The 23366-nt window shown below is 34.3% G+C and overlaps 1 long non-coding RNA gene across 1 annotated transcript; it reads left to right on the forward strand.

Annotated features, from left to right (window-relative positions):
* Positions 1 to 14634: 14634 nt before the first annotated feature.
* Positions 14635 to 22244, forward strand: LOC141419716 (uncharacterized). Its single transcript, XR_012444338.1, has 3 exons — positions 14635 to 14857; positions 19052 to 19139; positions 21798 to 22244. It is a non-coding gene; the product is annotated as an uncharacterized lncRNA (long non-coding RNA).
* Positions 22245 to 23366: the final 1122 nt, after the last annotated feature.

A 23366-nucleotide genomic window follows, 5' to 3' on the forward strand; every position in this document is an offset into this window, starting at 1 on the left:
GGAATACAAGTAGGTAAAGAAACTGTCAAAATATCTCTATTTGCAGATGATATGATCCTATATCTTAAAGACCCAAAAATTTCTTCCCAAAATTTACTGGACACCAAAAAAAGCTACAGCAAGGTGGCAGGATACAAAATCATCTTACAAAAATCATTAACTTTCTTATACACCAACAATGAACAGAGAAGGAATATATGGAAACAATTCCATATTGGAGGTTTGGGGATAGGTGGAAAACCCAAAACATGAATGTCTTTGATGTCCCCACTGCAGAGGAACTAATACAGAAACCTTAAAGTGACAGATGTCAATATGAGCAGGCAATCAGGAACTAGAGAAAAGGTCAGCTAGAGATGAATCAACTTGGGTTGTAACACCTTTTTACATGGAAGCAATGCTAGAAATCTCTCTTCATAGCTATCCTTAACTAGCAAAAACACTTTGTCTTTCTTATTAATGCTTTTGTCTTCTCTTCAACAAAATTAGAAATAAAGGCAGAACAGGTTCTGCCTAGAAGTAAAGGGGGAGGGGTGGAGACAGTGGGGGCAGGGAGCAGGGAGAGAAATGACCCAAACAATGTATGCACATGTTAATAAATGAATTTTAAAAAAAGAATTCACCAATGCCCAGAACTTATTTGTTCTATGGCATATGAACTACTATACTTTGATGCACGTTTATGTTTATGCTGATTTCATTTAATCTTAAATTGTGTGGTTGTGTGTATTATCTCAAAATCTTTATTGGCTTCAATTTGTACTTTTTTATGATTGTCATCTTTTCATGCTTAAATGATTTCTGAAATATTCTTACAAGATACGCAGAGATATATTATTTGTTCCATTGTTTCCTTCTTTGATTTTTTTTCAGACATAGGCTTTGTAATACTTTAGGGTGAATCTCTCCAAGAACACGTCTGGTGTATGTCAAACTTTTTCCCCATTTTCACAGGTGAAAATAAATGCTTTTAGAAAACAAGCTCCATTGTTTCTGCCTCCTGTTAATTATGGCTGCTACTAGAGGAGGAAGCATTGCCATTCTGATCATTAAATTTAAATTTCAAACAAGGTTTCTCCCCCATCCATATCTCTGTTTTCTGGAGATAACTTGTTCTACTTCACACACATCTTTCTGAATTAGGGAAAGTTAATGTAATTCTATTGGAATCTCTCCCCCTTATTTTCTAGACTTTTTGTTTTTTCACAATAGATGACATTCATTGAGGTTTCATGCAAATAGATAACTCTTTTGGTTTGCATCACCCATGGATATTCATCACTATATTTAAAATCCATTTGAATCTTAGAAACATTCTTAGATTTCCCTTATCTACATACTGATATTCTGTGTTCACACATTTCATAATTTAATGACTTTAACACTTTATAAAAGGAAAATAATTGCATGGACCATCCAAATAAAAAGTTAATTCTGCTACACACCATTCTAAATAAAGATGCCTTTGTAAAGATCTTTAGTAAAGCAAACTGTAGCTCACATTATAAATAAAAGTGAGAATGATGCCTTGCACCTTTCTTTATCATTGATTCTTACAGATTAATTGGAATACCAACAATAATGAATGAGTAAATCTAATTTAAGTGAAGAAATGTGAATACATGTGACTTTTTGAACTTGGTTCTGAAGAAGATGTCATTTTATCTGATTAGGGAGCTAATGCATTCTTTCTGAAAGAACTGTTAATTGAGGATAATTCCTAGAAAATTATCTAAAATTTAACAGTTTGAAACCCAACATTACACTGCCTCATCAAGTATTTTTCTAAAGGATATGGGCAACCAATGTAATGCTTATGAGGACAGTCAAACCAAAGTCCATACAGCATATGTTAATAAGAATGTTGTCAGAAACTACTTGTATATGATATTTTTCTTTCATAAAGTATCGGAAACATAGTTATTTCTCCAAAAATATTTTGTAAGTCAGGACTCAATAAAGATGCTTGTACATCAATGTTTATTGCAGCATTGTTCATAATAGACAAGCTATGTAAATAATGCATATGCCCTACAACTAATGAATGAAGGAAGAAAATGTGACATATTCTGAGTTTTATTCGGTCATAAGAAGAATGAAACCATGTGATTTGAAGGGAAATAGATGCAATTGGAGGATATCATGTTAGTGTGGTAAGCCAGACTCAGAAATACAAAGGCAACACGTATTCTCTCATGTGTGGGAGGCAGACACAATACAAGTACAAGCAATATTATGAAAAACAGGTCACACTAAGGGGAGATTACTCATGAGAGAGGGAGGGTAAAAGAAACAAGTTAAGAAGGTGAATATGGTTGATATATCTTCTATACAAGAATGAATACAGAATTTTTAAACTTGTTGAAATCACCATAATATAGGGAATAAAGTAGAAAAGAGAAAAATAGAGATGAACCAATTCTGCTTGTGCGTGGAAATGTCGCAATGAAATTCCCTGTATAACTATCGTAAACAAAAAAAAGTCTCTTTTTTTCAAAAGCAGAGAATAGAAAGGTAAAATTGTCTTGTTTGGGGGTTGGTAGCAGTGGGTGGAAGGATACAAAGAAAGGGTGTAGGAGGCTGAATGTACTGTAAATATTAGGTACTCGTGTATGAAAATGGAAAAATGAGAATTGGGGAGGTAAGATAAATGAGAATGGTGGAGGGGGTGAATTCAACTGTGATGTATTGTAAGAACTTTGGTAAATGTTACAATATATCCCCAAAAAAACAATAACATAATAAAAAATGAAAAAATTAAGTAAAGTACAATGTAATGGTTATAGTACTTGTTAATCAAATGAGTAACATGAAATACAAGACAAATGTAACTTGTATCTTATTTGAACTTCAAGACCCTAAGTTGTTATTAACTGTGTATAAGTTTTGTTTTGCTTCAAATTGATATATAATAATTGTACATACTATGGGGTGAACTATGATGTTTCAATACATCTATGCATTTTACAGAAAGTTAACCCTACATTATCCAGCCTCCTGTCTCCTTCAATTTCTCATAAATCATCATAAATTTCATTTCTCCACTGGTAGAGCATGTTAAGTGAAAAACTCGGAGGGTGAATACGGTGCAAACACTGTATATACATATATGTAAATGGAAGAATGATACCTGTTGAAACTCTTCTAAGAACGGGAGGGAGGGAGGATAAAGGAGAATGGTAGAGGGGGTAAATTCAAGTATGATATATTGTAAGATTTTTTGTAAATGCCACAATATAGCCCTACCTAGCACAAAAATAATAAAAAAGGAAGTATCCTAATACAATTGATATTTCTTAAGGCACAACTGGCAAGGAAGATCTGGAATGTATCCATATGTTACATAACTTATGTTTATCACAGGAAGACATTTTTCATTTCCTTTAATAAACAATAGAAATCATCAAAGTATACTTGATTTGCTGTTCGTCCTGGGTTCATTCTTGTAATTCCTTTCACTAAAAAATCACCCAACATTTCAGAGTTTAATTGTTAATCACAAAAGAACCCCAGTGAAATAAGGCACTATCAAGAAAGAAAAGTATATAGGGCAATACTTTCAAATGTGAAGATAGATTGCTACTTCCACACAGAGGATTTATAGTGATGAGTTACATTAGGAAGGTAAAAATAAATGATTTCTGGTAATGTAAACACATTCTACTTTTCATCTATGTGCAAAGCATGTCTTTAGAAAAGGCCTAGATTTCCAAGATTTTAACAAAATGTCCATTATGTCAAGAAACAGCATGGTGGAGAGAAAATGGTGAATTATAACTGGATTCTAATAATAGTAGTATTTTTGAATATGTGTGCTTTGTTATTTCCATTTCTGTAAGAGTCTTAGATACTTCATATATAGCATGTTTATAATAATAAGACCATAAGGTTATTGGAGAATATTTGATGCTATAGTAACATCAAATTTAAGACTCATTTAAGACTTTCTACAGAGCATTGCACTACAGAGCACTCAACTTTGGTTATTATTTTACAAAAACTGAGAATTGTTCTCATTTTTCTCTAAAACTTGTAATAGTGCTGTGATTCTGTATAATGAGGGAGAGAACTCAGTGATACCTCCAAGGCTCTTATAAAGGTGAAAGTTTTAAGTATTTCTCTCAGAAATGGTGGAAAACAAAATCATATATTGGATTTCATCCAAATTCAAGCATAGTCTTTGTGCTATAGTCAAATAATCTGGTAGGAATTTAAGTGAATAAAAAGTAATTCATTGGAACAAGAATATCATCCAAATAACTTCAACGTCTCATTAATCTGTGAGACCCAATTATGAGGAACTTAGAATTATGGAAGCAAAAATACTTGCATTGTTTTGGGAGTGTTAGATAAAATTGTCTCATACAATTTTTCTTTTGAAATCTGCCACGCTTTTTGAGAATGTAGATTACAATTTTTATATATGAAAATCATGACTTTGACTTTTCTTTAATGACAAACCTCAGAGTAGAAAAATGTATTACAGTGTTGTCATTCCAACAAGTTCCTAAAGTTCTTAATAATTGAAGCTGCAAGTACCACTTTGTAAAACTCTGACAAAAATTTATTTTATTTTGCCCACATTAAAATTTCCTAGATCCATCCACTTGGTGTTACCTCTATTGTTACCACAGTGATAATGCAAGGTACCTCTTCTCTCATCTGTATCAATTCATTTGACTCCTAACTGATTTTCCTACTTTGGGCCTGTCACACTGAAATATAATATTTGAATAGATGTAAATATGACACTTACTACATATAAGTAAAAGCATGCCAATTACATGTAAGGTATATTCAATAGGTTCTCATCACACTTAGAGTAAACTCAACACCCCTTACAATGTCTCCAGACCTTGTATAATAACAATTCTGCTGATATCATGACTTTATCCTCTTCTACTTTTCTCCTTGAAAAACACTAAGCTATCTATTTATTTCCTTGGTTCAAAAACTTGTACAACAAATACTCTAGGCAGAAAGAATACCTGGTATATTTGAAGCACACCTATTTGTAGCTGGAGTAGAATAAACATGGGGGAGAGTACCAGGAAAAGTAGAGAGGTAAAGGAGATAGGAGGTGTTATGCAATAATGGGCTTCATTAAGTGATTACAAGAAAGAATAATAGAGGAGGTGAATATTACCAAAGGACATTATTTGCATGTATGGAAATATTACAATGAAACCCTTCACTTTTTATAATTAATATAGGCTAACAGAAAAAGGAATTTGCGTTTTGAAAAGTATCGCTGTGACTTCACTACAAAGAATGCACCATCTGGATGCAAGGGTGGAATTAGAAAAACTAATTAATAGGATAGTACAGTAATTGACATAAAATATATTACTGGATTAGAATGATAGGAGTCATGGAGGTGATCAGAAGTGATGAATCTTTGGATATGTTTTGAAAGAAGAGCTAATTGGATTGCTAGTAAGATAAGATACACAGTATAAAGGAAAAAACAGAACAATTAAGAATGACTCCCACACTTTTGGTATAAGCAAGTTGATGGATAGAGTAATCATCAAATAACAATGTTAACATATGTTTTGGATGAGGGAGATAACAAATTCAGTTTCCGTCATGTTGACTTTGAAATTTTTTCTTGAGATTCAAGAGGAAATGAAAAGTTGCAGTTGAATAAACATTTGCCAATTTCAGGACATAAATCTTTTCTGAGGGGAGGGGAATTGAGATTTGAATTCAGAGCTTCACACTTCCAAAGAACATGCTCTACCACGTGAGCCATACCTCATGCCCATTTTGCTGTATTATTTTGTGGATGAGGGTCTTGCAGTCTAACTCCCTGCACTGGTCTCAAACCTCCATCCTTCCAATCTTAGCCTGCAAGTACCTAGGATTATAGGTGTGAAACACTGCTACCTGGCCTGATACATATCTTGACTTAAGCTATGAATTCATAACTTGTAATCATCCAGGGGTAGATACCAGTGAGAGGGGAGACAGCATAAGGAAAGGGCAAATATGGTGGATGTATTTTGTATTCATTTATAAAAACAGAAGTATGAAACTTATTGAATTGTTTTAAGAAGAAGGGAGGGAAGAGGATAGAGTAAATGTAACTAAGATATATTGTGAGCATATATGGAAATATCACAGTGCACACCCTGTACAACTATTATCCTTAGGAAAAATAAAATAAATGCCATTGTTTTAAAACAAAACTCATAGAAACTACTTAGGTCACAAACATTAACAATAAAAAAAGAAGGAAGGGAAGAGGGAAATGAAACTTGTGGTTCTTCATTATTACAATGGAAAAGAAGAGTAACTATCAAAGAAGACTGAAAAAAGCTATGAACAAAACAGGTGAAACCATAGGAGGTGGCACAGTTCTGGAAATCAAGTGCAAGATGTACAACCAAACTAGGGAAAGTGAGCAAAAGTGTCAAATAATGTTGATAGGTCAAGTAACATAATTATGAACTGAATGTTGGAGCTCACTGATAGTATATTTGCCTAGTATGTGATGGGCTCTGAGTTTTATCTTCTGCACTGAAAAATAAAATAATAAAACAAAATTAAATAAAGAAACGAAATGAAACAAAACAAACTGAAATAAAATAAAATAAATAAAACTCTTGCCCTTGGAATGGGAGTATAGCTCAGTGATAAAGTACTTCAATAACATACACAAAGCCCTGGGTTTGATCCCTAGCAATGAAATAAATAATAGAAAGAAGGAAGGAGGGAAAGAGGGAGGGAGGGAGAAATGGTAGGATGGAAGGAAGGGAGTAAAGAAGGAAAGGAGGAAAATAGGAGGGAAAGAGGGAAGGAAAGAATGAAGGAAGGGCTAGGAGGGAGGTAGAGAGAGAGAGAATGAAAAAAGAAGAAAGAACTGAATGTAGAGTTGAACAACAATTGTGTCCATGATGAAACAGTTTTGGTAGATTGAGTGAAAATAAGAGACAATGGATATAATCAACACTTACAAAAAATATTCTGTAAGTAGGAACAGAGCAACAGGAGATGATAGTTGAAATGTATTCTACATAAGTATTTGTCTTAATATTTGAAGAAGAGTGAGATTTTCATATTTTGGGAAAAGAATAAATATTTATTGATATGGGAAAATTAGGGAATAATGTCTTGATCTATCTCCTTCAGCAATGAGAAGGAAGAGAATTTGTCACATTAGAAAAAAACAGGTTATAGATAGGAATATGAATAACTCATTTACAGAATAGAGGAATATGTAGGGTAAAAATTCAAGTAACAATATGGAATAGTGGTAGAATGTGGACAAATTCTTGTAATTCCTCAGTGAGGTAGGAATTACAAGACAAGAAGCAGAGTGAGTGTGAGTTTTTAGAAGAGTGAAAGAGAAAAGAAAGAAATTTTATGGTAGAGTAATTACATGAGAGGAACATAATACTTTTGCTGTCTAAGAGGAACAGTGGTTCTCATAGTGCAGTTCCCTAACCAACAGTGCCAAAGTCTCCTAACAACTTGATAGAAATACAAAATATTTGGTCCCACCCAAGACCTACCAAAAGGAGAACCCCAATAATGGCACCCAAATATTTGTGCTTGAATGAGCCCTTGAGTGATTTTGATACACAGTAAAGCTTGTGAAACCTGCTGAGTTAAAGGAATACAGCCATAAAGCTAAAGTGAGAGCATTCAGCATGTTTGTGTGTTTTTCTTCAAGCTTGTTCAGCAGCATGGAGCAGGGAATTACTAGTGAAGAGTTATTTTAACAAAAAAGTGGTTTCATTAAACAATTAGGTACAAAATGAAAAGTAAATAAGAGAGTTGAGGATATATGGAAGGAAACATTTACAATGATTGATTATAGAATTTTAATGGAAAAACTAAAAAGAAAACATCCATGGCATGAAGGAAAATGAAAGAATATGATTAATGTATTAGAGGTTCTTCTGCTATACTAAAAGAATGAGATGGGTAGATCAGAAATAGCTGTAGGAAGGTTAAGTGTCACATTGAAATTGGAGGTTTTATAGTAACTAGTCTTAAAAATGTTTATGACAGAGCTGCCCAGTAGAAAAATAACATGACACACAATCATAATGTTATATTTTTTAGGAACAATTTAGTAAACTAAAAACAGCAGCTCCAAGCTCCATTACTCAGCGCTTGGTAGTAAATCCTGTTTCCTGGCACATACAGGAACTCAGAATTCCATGCTCCCCCTTACTACAGGATCTGCTATTTTTACCCTGAAATGCTAGGGAAACCTACGCCCCTGTGTAAGCAGGACCCATGGCTCCCACTGATCCAAGGGTAAGAGAAGATGCAAGCCAGCAGGCTTGGTTCCCCCAGCAGCTGTGCCACTGAACTGCACTCCCCAAAGTCCGTTGGGGAAATCAGGGCCCAGAGAAACTACCAGAAAACTTGGTTCCCCCATGCTTTCAGAGCTACTGCAACCCCCTCTTGGGCCCATGCCCACCTAATTTTTGAAAAAGATGCCAAAAACTATGATGTAGAAAAGACAGCCTCTTCAACAAATGTGACTGGGAAAACTGGATATCTGCGTGCCAAAAACTGAGACTAGATCCATGTTTGTCACCCTGTACAAGTATTAACTCAAAGTGGATTAATAACCTTAATACAAGACATGAAACCTTGAAACTAGTACAGGAAAGGGCAGGGAATACACTGGGAGCAATAGGTATAGACAATGACTTCTTCAGTAGAAATAAAGTGGTTCAGCAACTAAGAGAAATGATCGACAAATGGGACTACATGAAATTAAAAAGCTTCTGCATAACAAATGATATAGTCTCTAAGTTGAAAAGGCCATCCACAGAATGGGAGAAAAATCTTTGCCAGCTATACATCACACAAGTTAAAGGTAATCAAAATATACAGGGAGTTCAAAAAAACTAAACTCTCAAAAAGTTGGTGACCCAATGAAGAAATGAGTAAATGATCTGAACAGAGCCTTTTCAAAGGAAGAAGTCCAAATGGTTAAAAAAAAAACACATGAAAAAGTGCTCATCATCCCTGGCCATAAAGGGACTACAAATCAAAACCACATCAAGATTCCACCTCACTCCTGTTAGAATAGCTAGCATCAAGAACACAAATAGCATCAAATGTTGGAAAAATGAACCCTCTTACACTGCTGCTGTAGATGTAAAGTAGTAACCACTATGGAAAACAGTATGGAGGCTCCTCAAAAAACTAAAATTGATCTGCAATGAGATACAGCAATACCACTCTTAGGGATATACCTGAAGGGATGTGAGTCAGGTTACAACAAAGGCACCAGTACATCCATGTTTCTTGCAGCACTAGTCACAAAGCTAAGCTATGAAAACAGCCATGATGCTCCACTACTGATGAAGGGATTAAGAAAATGTAGTATTTATACACAATGGAATTTTACTCAGCTACAAAGAAGAATGAAATTTTGTCATTCACAGGTAAATGGGTGGCACTAGAGAATATCATCTTAACTGAAGTTAGCCAGATTAAGAAGGGCAAAAGCTGCATGTCCTCTGTCATATATGGAATATACACCTAAAACAAATTCAGCCATTTTCTGGGACACTGGTAACACTAAGGGGAGGTCAAGCACAAGAGGGATAGGGCAAAGGAAGGAAACCAAAAACTTGAATATGGTTGATATGCTTTCTGTACAGGAATAAATACAGAAATTTTAAACTGGATGGGGCTAACATGTGAAGGGGAGTAGGTTGGCACCAGTGGAAGTAGGAGGTAATAGGATCTAGCCAATGCTGGCTTAGGAACAAATGCAATGTAAGCCCCTATTTGAAAAAATAACTGAAGCTAAAAGAGCTGGGGGCATGGAACAAGTGGTAGAACACCTGCTTAGCAAGTGCAAAGCCCTGAGTTCAAAAAAATAAAAATAAAAAAGGAAATTAAAAATAAAAAGTAAAAATAAAAAAGGAAAAAAAGAGGATTTGTAATGATATCTAGTGGGTAAAGATGAGGAATGTTGCTAAATATTCTGTAGTATACAGGAGAACTTCCCACTACGATGAATTATCCGGATAAAAATGCCAATAGTGCTGAGGCTGAGCAACCATGCCCTAAGTAAACGTCACTGTCAAAAAAATGAAAGGCTTTTAGGCAAAGAACCTTGCAATCCATTGTTATAGTGGCTAACAGCTTTAAATAACTCTTACTGGCAAAGACTCAGATTAAGCACTTTAATTTGAACCCTTTATAACTTAATGTGAATGGGAAATAGCTTCTATTTGTGTAAGTTTGGGAACATTTATTTTCTTATAATAAGATGAAGACACACATACATGCACTTGTGCACCCATGGAATCAGGTGGGCCTATGTAAAACAGATTTCGGGAGAGAGTTCAAATGCCCCCATCTGTAATCATGCCAAAGTCTCCTTCATCACTCATCTTATTACTGATTCTGGCTTTGTACTATCATCTATGGGCGCAAATGATAAGTAATGTTTTATTACTTTAGGTTTGTTCTTTTTCCCTATAATTCTAAATAAGTACTTTTAACAATGTCCTGTTCTATGTCAAATAGTAGATACTACAAATGATTTTGATTTCCAAACCAAGATGAAATAAACTAATACTACATTTATCATTTAAATGTCTAAAACTATAGATATTTTTAACTTGATTTGGATATTTTCCAATGTACATATATATATATATTGAATCATCATAACCTACCTATAATCATCATACCTTACCTATAAATGCTAATAATTTTTATGTGTCAAGAAATAATACTCTAGAATAAGCCTTTTATTATATGGACAGTGAGTATATAATAAAGTCTTTTGAAATTTTATCTTCTTCTGAAGTTGCTTCCCCTTAAGTGTGGGCATAGATCAAGACTGTTTCCTGTTGCTTCTACCTACATTTCTTAAGTACATATTCTTGGAAAACTCAACAGGAAAAGGCCTATTAAGGTCTATAAATGACAAAGAATAAAATTTGTATGCCTTTACTTTAAAAATATTTTTTATTTTATAAATAAAAGAAAAATATTAATGGAATATGGAAAATTCTGGTATTTTCCTTTATTATTATCCAAATTTATTAAAAAATGAAATCACAGGAAACAAACAAACAAAAAAGGCTATTAACATCATGTCATGCCCCATGCTATGACCCACAAGTTATGTAATTTTTAATAAAAGAGAAACAAGATTAAATATACAGGATACATATTAGGGCTTTGACTTAGTCTACATAAAATCTCTTAAAATAATGTTGGCTGGTTACTATACACCAGGACTGACCTTAAAGTATTATATCAAACCTGTTGCAAATTTTAGAGAATATAAAATCTAAAAGGTAGATCGGCACATCAAGGGGAAAAACATTGTAGTCCCTGTTTTTTAGTGTCAAATGTTAACACTATTTCTGTAGCTGGAATTCACTTTCAAATTACAGAAACAGAATTTGTTATGAAGGTTGGTGAAAATGTACTGTTGTTGATATCCATGTTGGGGCAAATTTGGGAAAACTATTGAAATGCTCTATCCTGATAGAAATTTTAGTCATGCTTTTCTGAATATTCTACAGGTCTAGGCCAAGCTTTGCACTTCCATGGTTTTCTTTACATTTCCTCGTTTTAGAAAGACTCTTAATCAAGTTCGTTTAGATTGAATCAATCATCCTTAAGATTTGTTCACTCTCCTACTTTTCCATTATTCTCTTGCTGCTGTTTGAATACCTTGGCTTGCCTTCTGCAAGAATAGGTTAGTTTAACAATAATTTTTCATCCACCAACTCCCTTTATCTGCTTGTTGACATAAAATGCCACATTTTCCTTGTTGTGTTGTAAGTCAAGCTTTATTATTCTCTCCTATTGCCAAAACCCACTGTAGTGCTCTTTATAATCTAAGTATTCCCTTAAGTAAAATTTGACCAAGCATTTTAACAAGGGTCAGAATAATTTTCTTCAACATGTATGTGTCTCTGAGATTAAATTTCTGACACAGCTGATACCAACTGTTATATATAGATGCTGGTGTGTCTGTGGACCTCTTTCAAGCTGGAATGGTAGTGAGATCTTACATGAAGTATTCTCTGGATTTAAGGAGATGAGAATGATACATCCAGGGCTTTGTAGGCAAGCTAGCCTATTACAGTTGCCTGCCCACTCTGATTGATGGTCATGCTACAGGCAAATCATTGATGTTCTCTTGATATAGGCACATTTTGCCATGTGCCTAATACAATGGGGTGATAGTAAATACTCAAGAACTTGTTCTCCATAAACAAACAACATGGTAAATAAAACCTGATTTGTAGTGCTTGTTCATCTCCATGATGAAGATACTGCAAGCATGGCTTCTGTGAAATATCAAGTTGACATAAGTGAAGCAGAGTTGATTAGAAGTATTCATAGTCAGCTCTCATGAGCCAGAACACACTGGTTCCAGCATGTTATTGACTCAATCTCTCTTTGTCTTCAAACAAGATATCTGCAGCAATTATCTGTACAAACTCTTTGCAGCACATTGATGTATATGACCTTCTCCTTAGCAATCTTAGACATAGATTTGTTCTTATGTTTTGGAAAGGGGAATAGACTTGTAAAAATATAAACAGAAAAAAACGTTGTTATTTAAATTACAATTATCAAAATAGGAAGTCAATAGGCTCCAAAGATAATCTTTGAACTTCTTTGAACTCCATCTCTTGTGTATCATCTAGGAATTATACCTGAATAAATAAATTATAAAGTTTTCACTGTACCATGATAGGGCAAAGAAGGACATGACATGGGGAAACTGGAAAACTTAATGTTCACTCCTTTGTGGTCCTGGGGAATTGTGGGGAAAAAAGAAGTTAGAGTAAGGACAGAGATGAGTCATCAGGTTTCACATCTTTAGCATGACATCCAAGAAAATTGATTGGATTCAGAAACATCCAGATAATATTATAGGAATGACAAGGTTATATCAACTTAACCACAAGTTTCTCTTAGGATAAATTGGTCTGTAGACTATTATCAGCATAATCTGGAGGGGGGTTGCAACAGAAATATCAAATACTTGTGGTAGAATTTAGTAAATATATATGATTATCCTGTGATGCAGAAGACATGCAGAGTATAAAGGACACAGATGAGGATGCTTCTTAGAGAGTTTGCAAGAGGAACCACAATGGTGTTCTAAGTTCAACTTAGAGAGAGGATCATGGGATGAAAAAATGAACTATGAAGTCTGGTCTAAGCCACTAAAGGAGGATATGCATTACTTAAAGAATTACTTCTGAGGCACATGGTAGGGAATTGATATTTTATGTATATATGTGTATGTGTTCAAAAGATGGTGTGCATATGGGGTTGTTCAAGAATAAAGTCAGAGAAGTTATATATGAAGAGACTACATTGTTTACGTCTGCTTGGACATAGAAATTTAGTGATTAAAGAGAATTATCTTTTTTAAGAGCCAAGTTAGATTGAATATAGTCATCCTGGGTGTCTATGGTCCAGAAAAATAAATCCCTGATTATGGCCCTTTAAGCAGGCCTATTACTCTAAAGTAAAGGCAACAGAGAAAGTTGGATTGTAATGATAAGGTATAGGATCATGGCTGAGGCATCAAAGTCTTGCAATACTTTAGTCAATGCTTTAGCAAATGTAAGTACATTTCTTATCTTTAAAGTCTGCCATGGAAGAAACGGATATTACGCAGAAGCCTCATAATAAATGTGCTAAGGACAGAATCAAATCATCCTGTTCACATTTTCATACCATTAGGCACAGAGAAGCAGGACTCTAGTTAAATGTCCTGTCTCTCCCCTAATAAACCTTAGAAAAACCAGAGAGGAAAGTTCTCCTCCCCCTTTTTATTACTCTTCTCTCCATTCTACCCTCTCCACTGACACATTAGTCCCTGTGAGTGGTGACCCCTACTTATACCTTGTGATGCATATCATATGGAGATTTGCAAGCACAACGTCACTATTATCATAGTATTAAATAAAAAGAAACTGAAGTTCTTACTAAGAAAGTCTATTGGACTGGCTAAAGTCCCAAAGCAGCTGAGATCAGAGGGATTAGATGAGGGGGCCAGAGACAAAGAGAAAGTAAGGTAGAGAGAAATTCAAATGTGACAAAATTTAAATTGTCCACTAACTTGTATATCTTATTTACATAAACAGATGTTCAAGTCCTTCTCTCACATTTAAAATCAGATTAAAAGATTTTTGTTATTTTTTGCTATTTATTATAGGAAGTCTTCATTTGTTTTAAAAAGTAACCCCTTATAAAATAAAGAGTTTGAAAATAATCTTCTCCTGTACTATACGTTGCTTTCTTTTTTCTGTTTGTTTTCTTTGCTACACAGAAGCTTTTTAGTTGATATAGTTCCATGTATATAATTTTGCCTTTGGTGTCAATGCTTTGGGTGTAATACTGCTGCAGGCTGAAACCATAGGCTGACAAAGAAGGGGACAATCAAAGGCATTTCTGCACATCTTCCAGTATTGTACAAACATGAGACTGGAAGAATATGACTCTTGGCACACCAAGAATTTTCTCAGCACACTGAGCACACATGAAAGCAGAATGTTCTGGTTTGTCCACTTTCTCAGAAACTTTAAGGGAAGGGCTTTAATAAGTAACATATAAGTAGAGCAGTGTTTTTCAAATCACTTCTTGTTTTGCTCATTCGGATAAACATCCATCATTGCTACGTGCTTTTATTAACAAATAAATATGAGGAGAAACAAGGACTCGGGGCTGCGGTTCCAGAAACCTAGTCCTCTGGATCTTAATACACTCTCATTTCTGGTGGTCTGTTCTTTCCAGGCTCCGATTAGCAACATTTGTCGTAGTGGCAGGATCAAAGAGGCAGAGAGACAGCTTCTTTAGAAACGAAAGGGAAAACGGCCGCTTGGAGGTAAGTGAAACTTTCAGGATTCTCAGAGCCAGAATTATGGACAATTCCCTTTCAATTAAGTCTCAGTATATGACATTGCTTAAGGGACTGTTGAAGGGCTCAGGGATAAAGATTAAAGACAAATCTTTTCAGGAATTATTTCATCATGTTCATCGGCATTGCTATTGGTTTCATCCTGAGGGAAGAACTATGTTGAATTATAAAGTGTGGAAAAAGGTGATGAGAGCTCTACGAAGGGCACAACAAAGAGGGGACATAATACCTGTTCATGTCTGGTCGTTATGTTCTTTATTTTCTTCTGTATTAAAACCTATGACCACAGATTCTAAAGAATCTAGACAAGTGGTCACTGATACAGAGAGTGACGTGAGACATACTTCCCGACCTTGTGTTTCTGCCGATGAGTTTATTTCTCCACCTTTACCTCCCCTGTCATCTCAGAAAGATGATAAAAGATTATTTAAGCAGTTAAAGGGCCCTAGGCAAAATAAGAAGGAGTCTTCTCCTGGGCAATCAGCAGCATCTTCTGACCATGATTCCTCTCAACATGAGTCAGGTTCAGGGTCCTCTTCAGATGAATCACCCATAATGGTTCAGAAGAGTCAATATCATGCATTAATGGCTGAAGTACAAAAATCAGCTCGCAATATGGATAAATGTGATTTATCCACTAGATCTCATAATAATTTTTCTAAGACCTTTTATCATTTGCCTACTACATCTCTAGATTATCGCACATTTCCAGTAACAGTAACACAAGTTCTTCCAAGCCCAGATTTTCCAAATGGAGGATACAGATCTGATCACACTCCAGTACCTTATAAACACCTAAAAGATATAAAACAGACAGTTGTAACATATGGTATGCATTCTACTTATTGCAGAGGATTATTACAGGGATATGCTTCTGAATTTTGATTAATACCTTATGACTGGGACCCATTGGCAAAGACTGTTCTTGAAGTAGGTACATATGTACAATTTCGTACCTGGTGGCAGGATGAAGCCCGACAAATGGCCCATAGAAATCAGCAAAATAATGTTCCGATAACTGCTGAACAAATTATAGGATCTGGACCCTGGGTTGGAGTAAATGCTCAATTACAATATGATGATGCAGCAATAGTTCAAACTCGATAGTGTTTGAGAGCATGGGATCGAGTTGAACCTCCTGGGAAAAATTCACAGTCTTTTACTAGGATTTTACAATCTAGTAAAGAACCATACAAAGATTTTTTTATCTCGACTAAGAACTGCTATTACTAAAGCTATCTCTCAGCCTGATGTACAAGATTTATTGTTACAAACATTGGCTTTTGAAAATGCAAATGCAGACTGTCAAAAGCCTTTACACCCCTTGAGAGCTCAAGGAGCACCTTTAGATGAATATATTAAGGCTTGTATGGATGTTGGATCAGAAAGTTTTAAAGCTAATTTGTTAGCTGCTGCATTAAACACTGGAATAAAAAAGGGGCAAACAAAATGTTATGGATGTGGAAAAATTGGACATATGAAAAAAGAAAGTAGGAAAATAAATAACAAAAACATTGTAGATCCAATGAAAAAACCTAAACCTCCTTCTTTATATCCTATATGCAGACAAGGTTATCATTGGGCTAATGAATGTAGATCTAGATGGAAAGCTAATAAAAATGCTATTCAGGGAAACTTGCAGAGGGGCCAGACCGAGGGCCCCTTCATCAAAAATGTGGGTCAATTAATACAGACGTACCCAGTCAGCAATGGGATGGCACATTCAAACCTATCTCAACTCTTTACCCTGCAACAAGGGGAAGTGTAGCTTTAGATTTACCTAGCTCTCAAAATATATATTTATAGCACAGATTAGGCAGATATAAATTGCATACTGGTATTTGTGGACCTTTAATGGAAGGAACAATGGGGTTAGTTTTAGGTAGAAGTAGCATGACAATGGCATCAATAATTCCCTGGAATTATTGATTCTGATTATAATGGAGAAATTTTAACTATGGCACAAGTAGACAAACCTTTACAAATATTAAAAGATCAGAGCATTGCTCAACTTTTAATTTTACCATATGTTAAAGGGAGGATATTAAATACTGGTATAAATGGAGGATTTGGTAGTACTGGGAAAAAATGTTTATTTCCAAACACTTTTAGATTCCAATCATCCTCAAATAATGTTACTTATTAATGATACATATTTTCAAGGTCTTTTAGATACTGGTGCAGATGTATCCATCATATCTTTAGATCAGTGGCCAAGTCAATGGCCTATGACTAAAATTAAAGCAACCTTTTCTGGCATTGGTCAAATTACAGATATATGGCAAAGTACTGAAGTAAAATTATGTATTGGTCCTGAAGGACAGAAAGGAAAAATAAAACCATATATTGCAGCTATAGGAATAAATTTATGGAGAAGAGATCTACTAGCAGAATGAGGTGCTTCTCTTAATATCCCTACTTTAAATTCTTCAGTGAAAAATATGGTGGCTAGAATGGGATATAATAATAAAAAAGGATTAGGAAAAAATGAACAAGGTGTTATATAAGCTTTACAAATTAAAGGGAAACAAGATAAAATAGGCCTTAGGTATCCAAATTTATAGGAAGGGCCACTTCTCAGTATACACTTCCTTTAACCTGGCTCCAAGAAAAATCTATATGGACTGAGCAGTGGCCACTAACAAAAGAAAAATTAAAAGCATTAGAAGAACTAGTATATGAACAATTAACAAAGAATCATATTGCACCTTCTACAAGTCCTTGGAATTCTCCTGTATTTGTGATTAAAAAGAAATCAGGAAAGTGGAGAATGTTGACAGATTTATGAAATATAAATAAGATTATTCAACCCATGGCCCTTTATAACTAGGCTTACCTCAGCCTGCTATGATTCCATTGTCATGGAAACTTATAATTATAGATTTAAAGGATTGTTTCTTTACTATACACTTTCAACCTAAAGATAGAGAAATATTTGCCTTTTCCATTCCTTCTATTAATAATCAAGAACCAATGAAGCGATATCAATGGACAGTATTACCACAAGGAATGCTTAATAGTTCCATCTTGTGTCAACATTTTGTTAATTAACCTTTGAGTAAATTGAGAACAATGTTCCCTACTGCTATTATTATTCACTATATGGATGGTATTTTATTTGCTATGAAGACACAAGAACAGGTTAATGAACTATTTTCATCTGCTCAAAAAATTTTACCACAATATGGTTTAGAAAATGCATCAGAGAAAATACAGAAAGAAGAACCTTATATGTGTTTACGATATATTTTGGAAAGGACTCATGTTAAACTGCAAAAAATTTCTATATGGAGAGATACATTAAAAACTTTAAATGATTTCCAAAAATTATTAGGAGATATAAATTGGTTACCACCTTCTCTGTGAATTCCTAATTATGCTTTACAGCATTTATTTGACACTTTAAAAGGAGATTCTGATATTTTCAGCCCACAAATATTAAGTAGTCAGGCTGAAAAAGAATTACAGGTCTTAGAACAATATATTCAACAAGCCTATATTGATTGTGTAGATCTTTCCTTTTCTTTTCAATTAATCATTAACCCTACTCTCCATTCTCCTACTGGATGCATAGCTCAAGTATCTAATATTATCATTGAATGAATATTTTTACCAAATAAGGAAAATAAGCGATTATCTACTTATCTTGACAAAATGGCACAATTAATCTCGAAAGGTCGACAGAGATTTAGACAATTGAGTGGTCAAGATCTCACAACTATCATATTACCATTAACTAATGATCACATTGAAAAAGCTATCCAGGAAAATATTAATTGGCAAATTGTTTTAAGTCATTACTTAGGTTCTATAAATAATAAACTTCCAAAAAATAAATGGCTTCAATTTTTAAAACATACATCTGTCATTATTGATAGTATAATACAAGAGGAACCCATAAAGGGTGCACTTACTTTTTATACTGATGCCAATAAATTGGGATATATTGGTTATACTAATGGCATTATTCATAAAGTACAACAATCACTTTATAAGTCTGTACAAAAGTCTGAATTAGCTGCTATTATTTTACTATTGCAAGATATATCTACTTCTCTTAATATAGTAACTGATTCACAATACTTTTGTTATACTGTAAAACATATTGTTACTGCTTATATACCACATAACAGTAATGACTTGTTTTTTCTGTTTCACCAGTTACAAGACATCTTATTATCATGCAATACTCCTATTTTTATTACTCATATAAGAGCTCATTCACAATTGCCTGGCACGATGACAAAAGGTAATAATGATATTGATCAATTATTAATTTCTCCTCTACTATTAGAGGCCAATCAATACCATAGACTCACGCAAATTGGAGACATTTAAAACAATGATTTAATATTACTCAAAGACAAGCTAAAAAAATAACATCAACTTGTCATCAGTATCAGCAAGTACATGGAATTCTTTTTCCACCAGGAGTAAATCCAAGAGGAGATAAAACAAATCATATCTGGCAGATGGATGTCACCTATGTTTCTGAATTTGGCATACAAAAATATGCACATCATTCCATAGATACTTACTCTAAATTTCAATGGTCTACAGCTCTAACTAAAGAAAAGGCTGATGTTGTAATTCTCCACTTATTAGAAGCTTTTAATGTTATGGGAATTGTACACACTATAAAAACAGATAATGCATCTGCCTGTACAAGTCAAAAACTGAAAAGATTTTTTTCTCAGTGGCAAATTATACATATTACTGGCATTCCATATAATTCACAAGGAGAGACAATTGTTGAACGCTCTAATAGAACATTAAAAGATATGTTAATTAAACAAAAAGGGGGAATAAAGACCCCAAGAGTAAGAATATTAAGAGCTTTATGTACATTAAATTTTTTGAATATAGCAGAAGATGGTCTTACTGCAGCTCAGAGGCATTAGGAACACAATATTAATAAGGATAAAACCAGTGTCAGAATTGCAACCAATATGGTATTGCAATGATAATGATATATAGGAAAAAGGATGGATAAAATCTTGGGGAAGAGGTTTTGCTCATGTCATTCCAGGAAAACAAGAAGAACTTTGGAAACCACAAATACAGATCAAAGCAAGATATGAGCAAAAGACCTCGATTTGATTTTCAACCACCCACTGAAGAAATGGAGAACATGACATTGGGAAGAACAGAGAGAAGACTACCCACTACTCGTACTGCAAATGCATTATTTCCAACATGGGGACAAATCAAGAAATTGTGTAATGAAGGGCAAAATGTGATAACTTGTTCAGGGCAAAGTATGACTCCCGAAGCGTTGTTTCTTGCTGTGTTGACATTAACATCTATTCAGGTAATAACAGTGGAAAATTATACTTATTGGGCATACATACCTAACCCACCTTTAAATAGATTAATCACATGGTGGGACCCAACAGTTCCTGTGTATGCAAATGACTGGTTGGTTACCAGGCCCTTATGATGAAAGAGGAGCATTAAAACCTGAAGAACAAAGATTAACATTAAAGGTCTCTTATGAGTTGGGGTCTGAAAGCCCCCCCTGTTTGTATTGGCAACATTAGTCATTGTCTAAAGATAAATCGACGAGCATGGTTGTCTATTATAAGAAATGGTACTAAAAAATCTAAGAGTAGGAGATTGTTTATTCTATCAGGATATTCCTTTGAAGGTAATATTATTAATAAAACAGGATTCATTGGAGAGCCATGCACAACTCCTATAGTTGAAAATGGATGATTGAATCTATTGGACTGATTGTATAAGGCTGGAGGTTCAGCAGTTGCTTAATACTTCCTATGGAAGAGTCATTGATCAATGCCCTGTTGGATCTGCCCGAACAAAACTAGAAGGAAAAGAGTTGAAATAGCATCTCATTAATAATTCTCACAATAGTATTGAGACACATTCCAATCAGAGTGAAGGATTAGTGTGGCATGGTGGAGGGATGTCTGCTGCACCTTCTCTTTATATGCCAGGGTATCCTCATCAGAAACACATACGGAAACTACTCACTGCATTTAAAAAAATGCACTCATGTAAAGGTAGTCTCTCAAATGAGACTGGAAAGTTCATCTTAATGTTTACAAAAAATGGTTCACATCATGTGAAAGCTTGTGTTACACTCCCATATGTGTTAATGATTGGACTGGTCAGTGGAATGAAACACATCGGACCTTAATTTGTACCAATTGCTCTTTATATACTTGTATAAATTTGTCCATTAACATTAACCGGACTAGACAACAATTATACATTCTGAAAGCAAGATCAGGAGTATGGTTACCTGTATATGTGACTCATCCTTGGGCTGAGTCTTCCTTTACTATGTTAATTCATACTTTAATTAATGAATTTTAAAAGGGGCTTAACGGTTTGTAGGAATGTTAACAGCCATAATTATGGGTATTATAGCAGTAACCACTACTGCTGCAGTTGCTGGGGTTGCTTTACATCAAGGAATACAAACCACAGAATTTGTTCAAAACTTGCATAGTAATGCTGAGAAACTATGGAATAGTCAGAGACAGAGAGTCAACTGAATGCTGAGATAGCTGATTTAGAATCTGCAGTAGTTATGTTAAGAGATCAGTTACAAAGTTTAAGAGGATAAATGACTCTAACACGTGATTGGAATTTTACTACATACTGTATAACTCCTATTCCTTGGAATTAGTATGAATTTTAATGGGATAAAATAAGACAGAAGCTTATAAATCATGGCAACATAACAGAAGAAATTATGAAATTACAGCAAATATTTCTGAAAATTTCTCACAACAGTTAAAATTAGTTTCTGGGACTGATTTATTAGAAGAAATAGCTGACATAGTCAGTAATTTAAATCCATTATATCAATTGAAGTATTTGGGAGGAGGAACCTTGTTAATTATTGTGATATTAATAATATTGTTTATTTGTTTATGTATAGTCTGGAAAAGAACAACAACAAAACGGATAAACACAGCTCATCAACATGCAGTCAATGTCATTATGCTACAAAATTTGCAAAGTAAAAGAAAAAGGGGAAATGCTGCAGGCAGAAAACATAGGCTGATGAAGAAGGGGACAATCAAAGGCATTTCTGCATATCTTCCAGTATTGTGCAAACATGAGACCAGAAGAATATGACTCTTGGCACACCAAGAATTTTCTCAGCACACTGAGCACACATGAAAACAGAATGTTCTGGTTTGTCCACTTTCTTGGAAGTTTTAAAGGAAGGGCTTTAACAAGTAACATATAAGTAGAGCAGTGTTTTTCAAATCACTTCTTGTTTTGTTCATTCGGATAAACATTGTCATTGCTATGCGCTTCTGTTAACAAATAAATATGAGGAGAAACAAGGACTTGGGGCTACGGTTCCAGAAACCTTGTCCTCTGGCTCCTAATATACTCTCATTTCTGGTGGTCTGTTCTTTCCCGGCTCTGGTCAGCAACATAATACCTAATTAATCATGGCCAAAAAGAATGTCAAGAAGCTGCTCACCTATTTTTTTTTTAGGATCACTACAATTTTTAGGTCTTACATTTACATCTTTGATCACTTTGATTCAATTTTTGCATATGGTACATGATAAGAATTCAATTACATTTTTACATACACATAGCTGGTTTTCTGAATACCACTTATTGAAGAGCTTTTCTTTTCCTTATTGCTTATTCTTAGCACCCTTGTTGAAGATCAGTTTATCATATATGCATGGCTTATATTTTTGAGCTCTCTATTCTGTTCCATTTGTTCATGATTCTGTCTTCCAATGCTGACTTCATTACAGCTCAATATCATTAATTATCAGTGAAACACAAATCACAACCACAATATTATCTAGAAGATTTGGAAAAGACGTGGATAAATGGGGATACTTATATATTATTGGTTGAAATGTTAAGTGGTATAGAAACTATCTTTAAAAAAGTATTGATGCTCTTCAGAATCTTAAAAAGACAATCACCATATGAAACAGCAATCCCATTTCTAATAGTATACCCATATAAACACTGAAATCTGGATCTAGATTAGGTATCTACTCTCATGTTCACTAGTCATATTATTATGTGACTACTGTGCATTAGTCATGTTATTCAAGATATGGAACCATTCAGGTTTGAAGTAACAGATGAACGGATTATCAAAAAATCAGAAAATATTCCCATGTGCAATAACATAGACGAACTTGCAAGACATTATGCTAAGTAAAACAATCTTGTCGCCAACAGACAGATACTGCATGACAATAATTTACTTGAATTATCTATAATACCTAATCAGAACTAGAGAGTAAAATGAGAGTCACCAGGATCTGGAGGATTGGGGTAAAGAAAAATTGACCAATGATTATAAATTTATAGCTATGCTAGATGAATTTACTCATCTAGAGATCTACTATATAACACAATGTCTATAGCTAACAATATGGAATTTTATACATCAAAATAGATTAGGTGTTCAATCTCCTGTTAAAATGGAAACAAAAGTTAGAATCAAAGACAAAAATTA

The sequence above is a fragment of the Castor canadensis genome, chromosome X (genome assembly GCF_047511655.1).
Source record: "Castor canadensis chromosome X, mCasCan1.hap1v2, whole genome shotgun sequence".
NCBI lineage: Eukaryota > Metazoa > Chordata > Mammalia > Rodentia > Castoridae > Castor > Castor canadensis.